Raw genomic sequence first — 12,500 nt, 5'->3', positions numbered from 1 at the left:
CTCAGGGGCAGAATCGACCCGGTCCGGTCCAAAGAGGCGGGAGGTATCCAGCGCTTGGAGGTGGCGACTTCTCTCTCCAAGCTGGGGGCGCATCTGACGTCACCTCCGGTAAGTGGCTGCATATATCCAGCGGGGAGTGACACGCCCTCGGCTCGTTAGCTCCGCCCCAGATGGAATCGGTCCGCCGCTTCTTATTGGGTGCGGGGGGGTTACCGGGCTCCGCCCTTGACGAGGAGCTGACAGTCAGCCCCTGTGTGGTAACCCCGTCGGAGCACATGGTCAATGGCGGCTAACCAAGCCGGAGTGAGGACGCGCCCTCCCCGCGCCGCTGTTGTTGTTGTTGGTGTTGTTGTTTCATGAGATGATGGGAGGATGCGGAGATGAGATTGTGGGGAGGTATTGGGAGGTCCTAAACTTACTACTGGTGCCATACAATCACATTCTGGTGCAACGAAGAGTCAGAATTAATGGAAACGAGTCCTTAACTGACATAGACTAAGAATAACTAGCAAGATGTCCTATAGTTGTCTACGTGAGATGCGGTGAACCTGGGCACGACATTTAATGGGGGAAAAAGGGGAAGGTCGGTTCTACAGAGTGTTGTTTACAGACAATGGGACTAGGGAATGGGGGATTGGGGATAGTTGGGGAGTATTGGGGAAATAGGGGAATATTTACAAGTGGATATGGATGGAGGCCAAATCCCATATCCGCAACATTGCACCCTTCTCTACCTCGTGGCGGCCCGACCCGATAAATTTTTACCTACTTTAGTGTGGCACTCAGATGTAGTTCCCTCTACTATTAACTCTACCCTGAGTGCGACAGTTTTACAGATGTTCACAAATGAGTAAATATGTCCCCCTGCGACGTTGCACCCTTCTCCTCACAGAAACACACCCACTGGATAACCAAATCGCGGAAAGAATCCTCATACTTAACATACAGCCGGTAGGGAGCATTATTTACACAAGACTACACTGATATTTACACTACGATCCAGGACCTGTTTTTGGAGGAACACATGCAGATGTTATGCATAGAGAGAGCACGCATGCCAGCATCGATACACCAACCCACGAGTGCTCTGTGGCCTTACGGCCTTTAATAATGTGCAGAGCACCCCATCCAAGCACCAAAAGCACCACCCCATCATGTACAGTCAGCACCATCCGGTGCACCAATAAAGTGTTTATAGTCACCGGTGGTGTCGCAGCCGGCCGATGTTCTGCCGCTGGTCTTGCCTTCATGTGGTGCACTTGGCCTTCTGGCTTCTTTCAAAAATAAAGAAAGGCGCCAACCGCGTCCATTTCTTTATTGTGGCCGTCAGGGGGCCAACTATTAGTGGTTCACCTGTATGGCATAGGTGCCACGTTGACCCATAGGTCCATCAACGGGTGGTGCTTGCCCGCAAAAGAACTGCGGTCCATGGTGGGCGGCCACAAACATTGCGGTCCATATGGTGTATCGATCCCGGCAGCAAGCAGCGAAAGTGCAGGCCCACAACTGCGGAGCCAGCACCTCTCTCTCTGCCCCAAAGCCAGATCCTCGGAGGTGGGAGACAAAAGAAGAAGACAAGTGAGTAAGGTGGTAAGGGCGCAAAAGTGCACGCAACATTAGGTAATGCACACTGGGGGCACATGGGAACCAGGTGAGACAGGTACGTTCCTACCGTATGCCCCCCCCCCCACCAGGTAACCTACATGGCCCCTCCCTTACCCCTTACTGTATCCACAAAACACAACACTACCCATAAACATCTACTTTACAAATCCACCACGTCCCTACTGTCTTCCCCGTTCCTCCCATAGACCAAATTCGTCTTCTCTCCCTCCTAACCAATCAAATTTGCCATTTTCAACTCTCATCAAAATTTGCCATCTCCAACTCAACATCATAATTTGCCATCACCAATTCATCATCAGTCCCTCCTAAGGAGGGAGAGATGGAATCACCCCAATGTCTCATCCACGTCGTGATGCGTCTCACAAATCCAAACAGCAATTCTTATTTCCCGCAACACAGAACAAAGGAACACAGGTGTGGAGTCATCATCATCACCACAGGTAAGTGGCTGCGTATGGTGCGACAGGTTCATCAATCCTAACTATTTCCTAAATGACTTTAACAACTTTACATTACCCGGGGTCTTTCTCCTGCCAAACCATTGGCCCTCTTACACTATGGGTTCTAAAAACCAATTCCCATTGACCAAACTGTGGTGCTTTTCAATTTGGGGTCTCACTCCCCCGATTCATCTCCCGGTGCCCTCGCACAATTTCTGGGCTGTGACGTGTAGCTCTCCCAGCAGGTCTACCCACCTGCACACCTCCACCACTGCAGTTGCCTCCGAGCTTACCTGCTCCTTACCCTAACCTAACTACCTGGGGAAGGCCCTCTGGCGCTCTCCCCACTTGGTGCCCTCTCTGGCACTGGGCTACCCGGGTCCGTCCTCCGGATCCTCGGGCCCCACTGACACTAACGGCTCCCAGAGCCCACCTGCGGCCTCACCTGGCCGACATCCTCACAGTGGTGGAGTGCCCAACCAACTACACACACTAACTGGCTACACGCCCAGCCATTTCCACAACACTAATGCACCCATCCACAATACCATTCTGCAACCGCACCACAAATGCCAATATCCAACCACAATTTACCTATACCCTCTACCTAACACTTACACTACCCGCCCCGGGTACTCGTGAAAGGGGTCCACTCTTCCCCCATTCACACCTTCGCACCATGCACACCACTCCGTACCACCTACTCCAACTCTCTCCACACCACTCATTCCCTGCTCCATGTATTTCACACACCTGTACTTGCACACCTGTGCTCTCATACTTGGTGCCGCCTGCACCCTTCTCTCCCCAAGCGCATTCGCGCTGATCCACAACACTCACTACTCATACACTGCTCCACACTGCTCCACACACCTGTCCAGTTCTCACACCTGTGCAATCACACCTGTTCAATTCTCAACCACACGGCATCATCTCATCTAACTACTCCCCTCTGAAACTTGCGCTTCCCAGTCGCCCCTTTAAACTATTGCGCTCCCTCGTCATTATAATCCACACTAATCTACCTGCGTCCCCACTACAGGTATCAGTCACTAACTAATCTTAACGTTACCTACTGTCATCTTCGCTAGATCCCTATCAATATCCTAACCCACCCGGGCTAGTTTTCACTGCCATACACCCCATAAGCTATTGCGCATTTGCCCCACCATGGGAAGGGTGGCAGGGATCCCACCGGGATCCCTGCCACCCTTACCCACCGGGCCCATCGCTCATCAATCCCCCAGTCCTCTGGCACTAATAAGCCCCCCTTATTCAGAGGTACTGGGTCCCGCCTCGGCATCTAAAGCCGAGGCAATCCACGGGGGCGCCTGCTCGCCGGTGTAAGGCCTTATCCGGTCGGCGTGGACGATCCGAGGGAGGGCTCGTGGCCCCATTTTGATCTTAATGACCACGTCACAGATTTGCGACAGGACGACTCCTGGGCCTTGCCAGGGGGAGGTGAGTTTTGGGCACCTTCCCTTCCGCCTCCGGGGATTAAAGAACCAAATCTTCATCCCCGGAGCGTATTGACTCCCCTGGCTCCGGTCGTCGTACCTGCGCTTCATCTTTTCCCCCGCCAGATGGAGTTGGCGGCGGGCGAAGGCATGGACTAGCTCCATGCCTTCCTCTAGGTGACGTGCGTACCCCTCCCTCGGCGGGTTAACCACTGTGTCTGGCACGGGACCGCATAGCAAGTCGGCGGGAGCCCGTAACTCCCGCCCATACATAAGCAACGCTGGACTGCATGCGGTGGCCCCGTGCTGGCTGGTTCGGTAGGCCATGAGCAAATAAGGGAGATGTTCGTCCCAGTCATCCTGACGGGTGGCGGTGAACAGTGCCAGTTGTTGGATTAAAGTTCGGTTGAATCTTTCCACCATCCCGTCAGATTGAGGTCTTAAAGGCGTTGTTCTGGTTTTCCGAATTGACAGGAGACTGCACACATCTTTTAGCAATTTGCTCTCAAAATTTCGTCCCTGGTCGGTGTGCAACTCCTGTGGAATCCCATGCCGGCACAGAAATCCTTCCACGAAGGCCTGCGCTACCACCCCTGCTTCTTGGTTGGAGAGGGCGTAGGCCTCCGGCCACTTGGTGAAGTAGTCCATCACAACGAGGATGTACTTATTACCTAGGCGGGTGCGGGGTAGTGGGCCTAGGATATCCATGGCCACCCGCTCTAGGGGGGCCCCCACCTGGTGTAATTGAAGGGGGGCCCTCATCCTCCGTGCTGGTCCCTTTTTGGCAGTACAGGCGTCGCATCTCCGACACCAGTCCTGTATGTCGCGCCCCATATTCACCCAATAAAACCTCCGGCGTACCTGCGATGTCGTCTTTGTCCTGCCCAAATGGCCGCCGGGGAGGGTACCATGCACCTGTTGCAATATATCGGTCTTAAATTTATTTGGGACTACCACCAGCCAGGAAGTTTTATCAGAGGGAACCTCCACCAACTTGCGATACAAGATGTTATCCTTCAATTCCAGGGTCTGCCACTGAGCCCAATATGCCTTTGTTTGCGCCCCGAGGGGGGTGACCTCTTCCCCCTTTGGTCTTTGCCCCAATTTGACCCAATTGAACACTGGCCCCAGGACAGGATCCTCCTGCTGGGCCGTGCTCCATGCCAAAGTTCCGAATTCCTCATCTGCGGTTAGTGGCAAAATTGGCCCTCTCACCCGGGTTGCCCGGACAACGAGGGTCGGGTCCGAATCGCCCAATTGTTCCCTCTCCTCGTGTCTCGCACAAAATTTGCAGTTTTCCCCCAGACAAGGACGCCGAGAGAGTGCGTCCGCATTACCATGGGCCTTCCCGGCCCTCTGGGCCACATCAAAATCGTACTGCTGCAACTTTTCCAACCACCTTGCAATTTGGCCCTCTGGTTCCTTGAACCGAAGGAGCCATTGCAAGGAGGAATGGTCAGTTCTAACCAAAAATTTCCGCCCGTACAAGTACGGGTGGAAATGGTTCATGGCAGCCAGCATAGCCAATAACTCTTTGCGAGTGACGCAATAATTTCGCTCGGGCCTACTTAAGGCCCGACTATAATAACCAATCACTCTCTCCACGCCCTCCTGTGTCTGAGACAAAACTGCGCCCAATCCTTCCTGGCTCGCATCCGTGTCCAGGGTAAATGCCCCGTTGCTAGTGGGGTACACTAGAAGGGGTGCGGATGTTAGACACCCCTTCAATTTTTGGAAGGCCTCGTGGCACTCCCGTGTCCAATTAAATCGCGTCCCCTTCTCCGTAAGCCGGTGGAGGGGACGGGCCAACTCCGCAAATTTCGCCACAAAGCGCCGGTAGTAGGAGCAGAGTCCCAAAAATCCCCGCACCTCCTTGATGGTACGTGGTGCGGGCCACTCCTCTACCGCTTTAATTTTGTCTGGGTCCGTTTTTACCCCCTCGCGGCCGATCACGTGACCTAGATAGGCCACCTCTCTTGCAAACAAAGTGCACTTACTCGGGTTCAGCTTCAACCCTGCCTGTCTGAGGCACCCGAACACCTGGTCCAAATTAGCTACTGCCTGGGGGAACGTTTTGGCATGTACTAGGACGTCATCCAGGTACACCAGGCATGATTGCCATGGCATGCCGCCTAGTACATGCTCCATCAATCTTTCAAAGGTGGCGGGGGCGTTACACAAACCAAACGGCATCACAGTAAACTGATACAGTCCCTTACCTGTGGAAAATGCCGTTTTCTCCTTCCCTGCGCTATCCATTTCCACCTGCCAATACCCACTCTTGAGGTCCAAAGTTGAAAACCAATCTGAGCCCGCAACTGCATCGAGGGTGTCATCAATCCTTGGCAGGGGATATGAGTCCTTGAGTGTCACGTTGTTTAGCTGGCGATAGTCCACGCAGAACCGCGTGGTCCCATCCTTCTTTTTGACCAGCACAACAGGTGACATCCAAGGACTTCCCGAGGGCTCGATCACGCCTGCGTCGAGCATTTTTTCAACCTGCTCGTCAGCTTCCGCCCTCTTGCTCCAAGGGAGCCGTCGGGCGGCCTGACGAATAGGCCGGGCCTCACCGGTGTGGCTCTGATGTTTCACCAGGCCCGTACGTCCAATATCCTCGGTGGACAGGGAGAAGAGGTCCAAATGGGACCCAACCAGTTTGTGTAAGGCCTCCCTCTGGGTACCTCCCAACTCTACGCTACTACGATTTACCATCTCGCAAATGGGATCGGGCCAATTCCTACTTCTTATTGAAGGCTCCCCCCGGGGTTGGCTCGGCTGGACGTTCTCGCCCCTCACTGTCGCGACTTCCTCAACTGGGGTGCAGCCAGCTACCCTCGTGCCCCTTACTATAGTGCGTGGTTCTGTACTCATATTTATTACTCGGACGGCCACTACCGGTCCGTCCGTTTTTACAAGGGTGCGGCCCACGATTAAACCCGGTATGGACTGCGCTGCCACCGGTTCGACCAGGCCGCAGGACTCCTGCCACGTTGGGCGAGCTGCCCACCGGGCCGGCACTATCGCCTCGGCCCTTGGGGGAATGGTCACGGCCTCGGAAGCCTCCAGCTCCGCTCTCTCGGCCGTGCTCACTCCCCCTAACGGCAGCTCTTCTACCCCCACCTGCAGGATCCCCCGGCACAAGTCGATTTTACAACCGCTGGCAGTCAACAAATCCAACCCTATTAAACATGGGTCGCACACCTCCGCCACCCAAACATCTATCTCCCTCCTTACCGACCCTAACTTGAGGGTCACAGAACCACGCCCTATGATCGGGGCCGTTACCCCGGTAGCAAGTTGCAAACTATAATTTTGCAGGCGCTGGATCTTATCCCAGCCACCTGCGCTCGAATCAAGGACCACAGGGCTGATGATCGTGGCGCTAGCTCCTGTGTCCACTACGGCATCTACCCCCACGCCGGCAATTTTGCATCTGATTGTCAGGCTACCGGTTCCAATTTGGCCACAATAAATGACCTGTCGCGTCAATGAGGGCTCTCCTCCATCCTCTTCTGCCGAACACCGCCCTACGTGCCTGACACCTTCTAGTTTCCCGGGGTCTGGCGGGGGGGGTGTCTGGGGTCGGCTAACCCGCTCCCCCCTGGGCGGAGTTGAGGACCTCAACCGCCGGGGATCATCCCGGCGCGTGGCTCGACAGTGCCGCGCCAGGTGACCCAGACGGTTGCAAGTATAGCACCTCACCTGATAAGGTGCTTGTCTCCGGAATTCCAAATTTCCCCCCCCTGTAGGTCCGAATTGGATTACCCGCTCGTGGTCCACCGCGGGCCACCTCCGGGGCCGCCTGCCATGGTCCAGGTCCCGCCAGGCGCTGGTCCACCAGCCTCCGGACCATGCCCGCCAGGTCAGGACTCACGTCGGGGGCGGGCCCCCTAAGGGGTCCGCCCTCCATCGGGGGTCCCACCTGGCGGACCGCCATTGCGAGACGCTCGCCCCCCCGGGCCAGGGGCCTCGCTGCTTCCCAACGGGCCGCAGCGTCAGCCGCCTGGCTCAGAGTCTGCGGGCGCCACATGGCGAGCTGTTGCCGGAGCTCAATATCCGGGAGGGCCTGGATAAAATGGTCCAGCGCCAGGCTTTCCCGGGAATCCGCTGCCATGCTAGCATGTGCGATCCCCACTGCGTGGCGAATGTCGTGGGCAAGTTCCCCGATGGCTTCCTGGGGCTTGCGTTTTCGCAGCGCGAGCTGAGCTTTAACAAGCTCGCTCTGCTGTTCAATGCCGAATCGATTAATTAGGGCATCGCGGAGGGCTGGCAGGGTGAGAGCACCCGCTGGTAATGCCGCCAGCACCTCCGCCGCCGCGCCGCGCAATGCGGCCACCAGGTGTACTCCACCTTCGTCCTCACCCCAACCGTTGCCCTTACACACACAGTCAAACTGCGCCAGGTACGCGCGTAGATCACTCTTGCCGTCATACGGCGCGAGTGGGACCTTGTGGGACCACCTCGTATGCGAGTCATTGCCCGCCTGCCGGACCCCGTGCGTCGCCCCTTGCGGGGTCAGCGCGGGGCCGAACCGGCCGGGCCCCCACAGTACATTACCCCCAAGGGGCTCTCGTGCCTCCCCGGTCCCTCCAACAACTACCCCTGTTGGTGTCGATGCATGAGTCACACCTCCGCAACCCGCTACCCATTCCATACCACCACAACCTTGCTCACCCACACCTCGCACCTCTCGTTCCATACCCTCCGGACCAGCCATACACCTCACTCTTGGCCTCTCACGAACATCCGGGTCTATCTCGACCCCCAAGCTTATTAAATCACCTGGCGCATCATACGCACGACCATATTGGTCACCACTTACACCGGGTCCTCTTTCTCTTCGCTTCTCCTCCATCACCTGCGAATCCCTCATCCGGTTAATGAGCACATCATCACGATCCGAACACAGACTTTGGACCAATTCTTTTACCTCCTCTTTTATCTCTTTCTTATCCTCTCTCCGTCGCTTCTTAATTTCGCTCACCCCTTCTTCCACTTCTTCTAATTTCTGTTTCACCTCCTTCATCTCCTCGTGCGCCCCTTTAAGTTCTTCCTCTAACTCCACTTAATTTTTTTCTATTTGCTCCCGCACCTCCCGCTCTTTAACCTCCATCACCTCTACCACCTTGTCCATTTTCCTCGTCAGGTCCTCATGTACCGTCTGACACTCTTTTTTAATTACCCCTACGTCCTTTTTCATCTCCTTCTGTGTCGATTTTAAACCCTCTATTATCGCTGTGTTCTTCTTTACCTGTCCCCCAACTCCTTTTGTCCCACTGTCAGTTGTTCTACTCCCAGCGTCAACTCCTCTATACCCCCTTGCAATTTTACAGTCCCCTTTCTCACCTCCTTCTCCATGCGCTCCTTACAGTGCCTCACCTCCTCGCGCACTCCTCCGACCTCCTCACTCACACCTCTTCTGATCTCTTCTCCGATCACTTGCATCTCCTGCCCAGATGCCACCCTCATCTGCTCCATTTCCTCCCTGTGAGCATCCAGTTTGGTTTCTACCCCCATTCTGACCCCCTCTATCTGCTGCCCCATTTGTTTAACTTCCCTTTCCGCTTGGTCCCTCATGTCCCTCAATTTGCCTTCCATCCTGTTTTCTAACCCCTCTAACCCATTTTTCACTCCCTCTATCTGATTCTCCTGGGCAGCCATTCTATTTTCCACCCCCATTAACCCATGTTTCACCCCTTCTATCCCATTGTCTAACCCCTCTAATTTCTTGTCTAATCCCTCACCGGTACCCCTCGCTTCGTCCCTCATTACCCCCATTTGGTTTCCCATTACCCCCATTTGGCCCTCCAATCGCTCACCCTGAGCATCCATCCGGTTCCCCATTACCCCCATTTGCCCCATAAGGGCCCCCATCATTCTGCTTTCCATTTCTTCGCTATTCTTGTCCATAAGGGCCTTCATTTGTATTAAAAAAAGGTTCAAATCTACCAGCGGCGCTACCACGGTCGCGGGCGTGGTCGCCGTGGCCATGTGCGAGGCGCCATTTTGCGCGCCCGTAACCTCGTGCGCGACGACGCTATTTTGCGAACCTGCCACCCTCACTGCTTCACTCTCCTCATGTCCCTCATTTTGGTCCTGGATCGACCCTGCCTCACTCTCCTCTACCGGAACCCAGCCGTCTTGATCTGCCATAGCGCGACTTTCAAAATTCGGGTTTTTATTTTTTTTGTAAAACACAATCAAATTTCGCCGTTATAATTTCGAGCACGTGAACCGCGCTCCGGGACCGATCCCACTTCCCGACACCAATTGTTGCGGACACGACTTATTGAGATGTTATGCTGGGCCGAGCGGAATGGCCGCCGTGTTCGCACAAGTTACCCGATTACACTCGAACGTTGGCCGAATCGCGCTTTGCTAAATCAATGAAGGAAAGGACACAACGGCTGGGTTAAATGACACGACACCAGGGGTACAGTTCTCAAGACCTCCGGAGGAGGTTATAATATGGGTTTGCAGAATGTTTAGATTACACGGACAAGAGGTACAGCACAGAAAGGTGGGCACTTAAACACGGTCTTATCTTAGCCCCGACAGACCACAGATAAACGGGACAAGACTGACTCACACAGGGATTGATGGCAAGGAGGGGCAGGTAGTCGAGGGCTCAAGGTGCACCTTGGCTCAGGGGCAGAATCGACCCGGTCCGGTCCAAAGAGGCGGGAGGTATCCAGCGCTTGGAGGTGGCGACTTCTCTCTCCAAGCTGGGGGCGCATCTGACGTCACCTCCGGTAAGTGGCTGCGTATATCCAGCGGGGAGTGACACGCCCTCGGCTCGTTAGCTCCGCCCCAGATGGAATCGGTCCGCCGCTTCTTATTGGGTGCGGGGGGGTTACCGGGCTCCGCCCTTGACGAGGAGCTGACAGTCAGCCCCTGTGTGGTAACCCCGTCGGAGCACATGGTCAATGGCGGCTAACCAAGCCAGAGTGAGGACGCGCCCTCCCCACGCCGCTGTTGTTGTTGTTGGTGTTGTTGTTTCATGAGATGATGGGAGGATGCGGAGATGAGATTGTGGGGAGGTATTGGGAGGTCCTAAACTTACTACTGGTGCCATACAATCACATTCTGGTGCAACGAAGAGTCAGAATTAATGGAAACGAGTCCTTAACTGACATAGACTAAGAATAACTAGCAAGATGTCCTATAGTTGTCTACGTGAGATGCGGTGAACCTGGGCACGACATTTAATGGGGGAAAAAGGGGAAGGTCGGTTCTACAGAGTGTTGTTTACAGACAATGGGACTAGGGAATGGGGGATTGGGGATAGTTGGGGAGTATTGGGGAAATAGGGGAATATTTACAAGCGGATATGGATGGAGGCCAAATCCCATATCCGCAACAATATATATATATATATATATATATATATATATATATATATATATATATATATATATATATATATATATATATAAATAAATATATATATATATATATATATATATATATATATATATATATATATAATATATATATATATATATATATACAGTGAAACCTTGACTTACGAGTGCACCAACTTACGAGTTTTCTGAGATACGAGCCGTCGCTCGGGCGGTTTATTGCTTTGAGATGCGAGCCGAGATCTGAGTTACGAGCTTACGCCACCCGCCACCAGGTGGGTTCCGGTCACGTGGTTATCTTGCCGTGCAAGCATTTCTGCCGTATATCGCTGCTGTTTTGTTTTCGCATTTTGGTTATTTTGGAGCTGACGCCACCCGCCACCAGGTGGGTTCCGGTCACGTGGTTATCTTGCCGTGCAAGCATTTCTGCCGTATATCGCTGCTGTTTTGTTTTCGCATTTTGGTTATTTTGGAGCTGACGCCACCCGCCACCAGGTGGGTTCCGGTCACGTGGTTATCTTGTCGTGCAAGCATTTCTTCTGCCGTATATCGCTGCTGTTTTGTTTTCGCATTTTGGTTATTTTGGAGCTGACGCCACCCGCCACCAGGTGGGTTCCGGTCACGTGGTTATCTTGCCGTGCAAGCATTTCTGCCGTATATCACTGCTGCTTTGTTTTCGCATGTTGGTTATTTTGGAGCTGACACCACCCGCCACCAGGTGGGTTCCGGTCACGTGGTTATCTTGCCGTGCAAGCATCTGCCGTATATCGCTGCTGCTTTGTTTTCGCATTTTGGTTATTTTGGAGCTGACGCCACCCGCCACCAGGTGGGTTCCGGTCACGTGGTTATCTTGCCGTGCAAGCATTTCTGCCGTATATCACTGCTGCTTTGTTTTCGCATGTTGGTTATTTTGGAAAATTTCTTCGTTTTAACCATGGGTCCTAAGAAATTGAGTGCCAAGGGCAGTACTGAGAAGAAGAAGAGGATGATGTGCTTGGATATAAAACACGCAATCGTCGAAAAACATGAGCGAGGTGTGCGTGTTGTCGACTTGGTGAGGCGGATGTGAAGGCAGCTGAAGATTTTATTATAACTTTTGCCGAACTGATAGAAGCCGAACGATACAACCCCCAGCAAATCTTCAACTGTGACGAGACAGGGCTCTTCTGGAAAAAGATGCCGAGGAGGACGTATATAACGGCAGAGGAGAAGAGCATGCCAGGCCACAACTTGTTCAGAGTGCCGGCGATAGCTCGCCTTCTCTTTGTGGAAAACACGGGAGATCCTTAACATCCAACAACTAATGGGACGCAAACGGGGCGCCCAGTTTAGCGGTACACACATTGATGAATCACCCTGCCTGTGATTCACCCATGACAGGTTATAGCTGGGTCGGGATTCAAACCCAGGCTGGACAGTTTAGAGTCAAGTGTGCGTACCTGCAGTCCAGGCCATCCTGCCAACTTGTATGCTGCATACAGGTGAAATATAAAGCGCGAGATATTTTTATATATACTGTATATTTAAAAAAAATTGGTGTGGTTTTTGGCGGGCTGGAACGGATTAATAGCATTTCAATGCATTTTAATGGGGAAATTTAATTTGAGAAACGA

Source organism: Myxine glutinosa, chromosome 1 (genome assembly GCF_964187855.1).
Source record: "Myxine glutinosa chromosome 1, kmMyxGlut1.1, whole genome shotgun sequence".
NCBI lineage: Eukaryota > Metazoa > Chordata > Myxini > Myxiniformes > Myxinidae > Myxine > Myxine glutinosa.
This window is presented reverse-complemented; position numbering follows the sequence as displayed.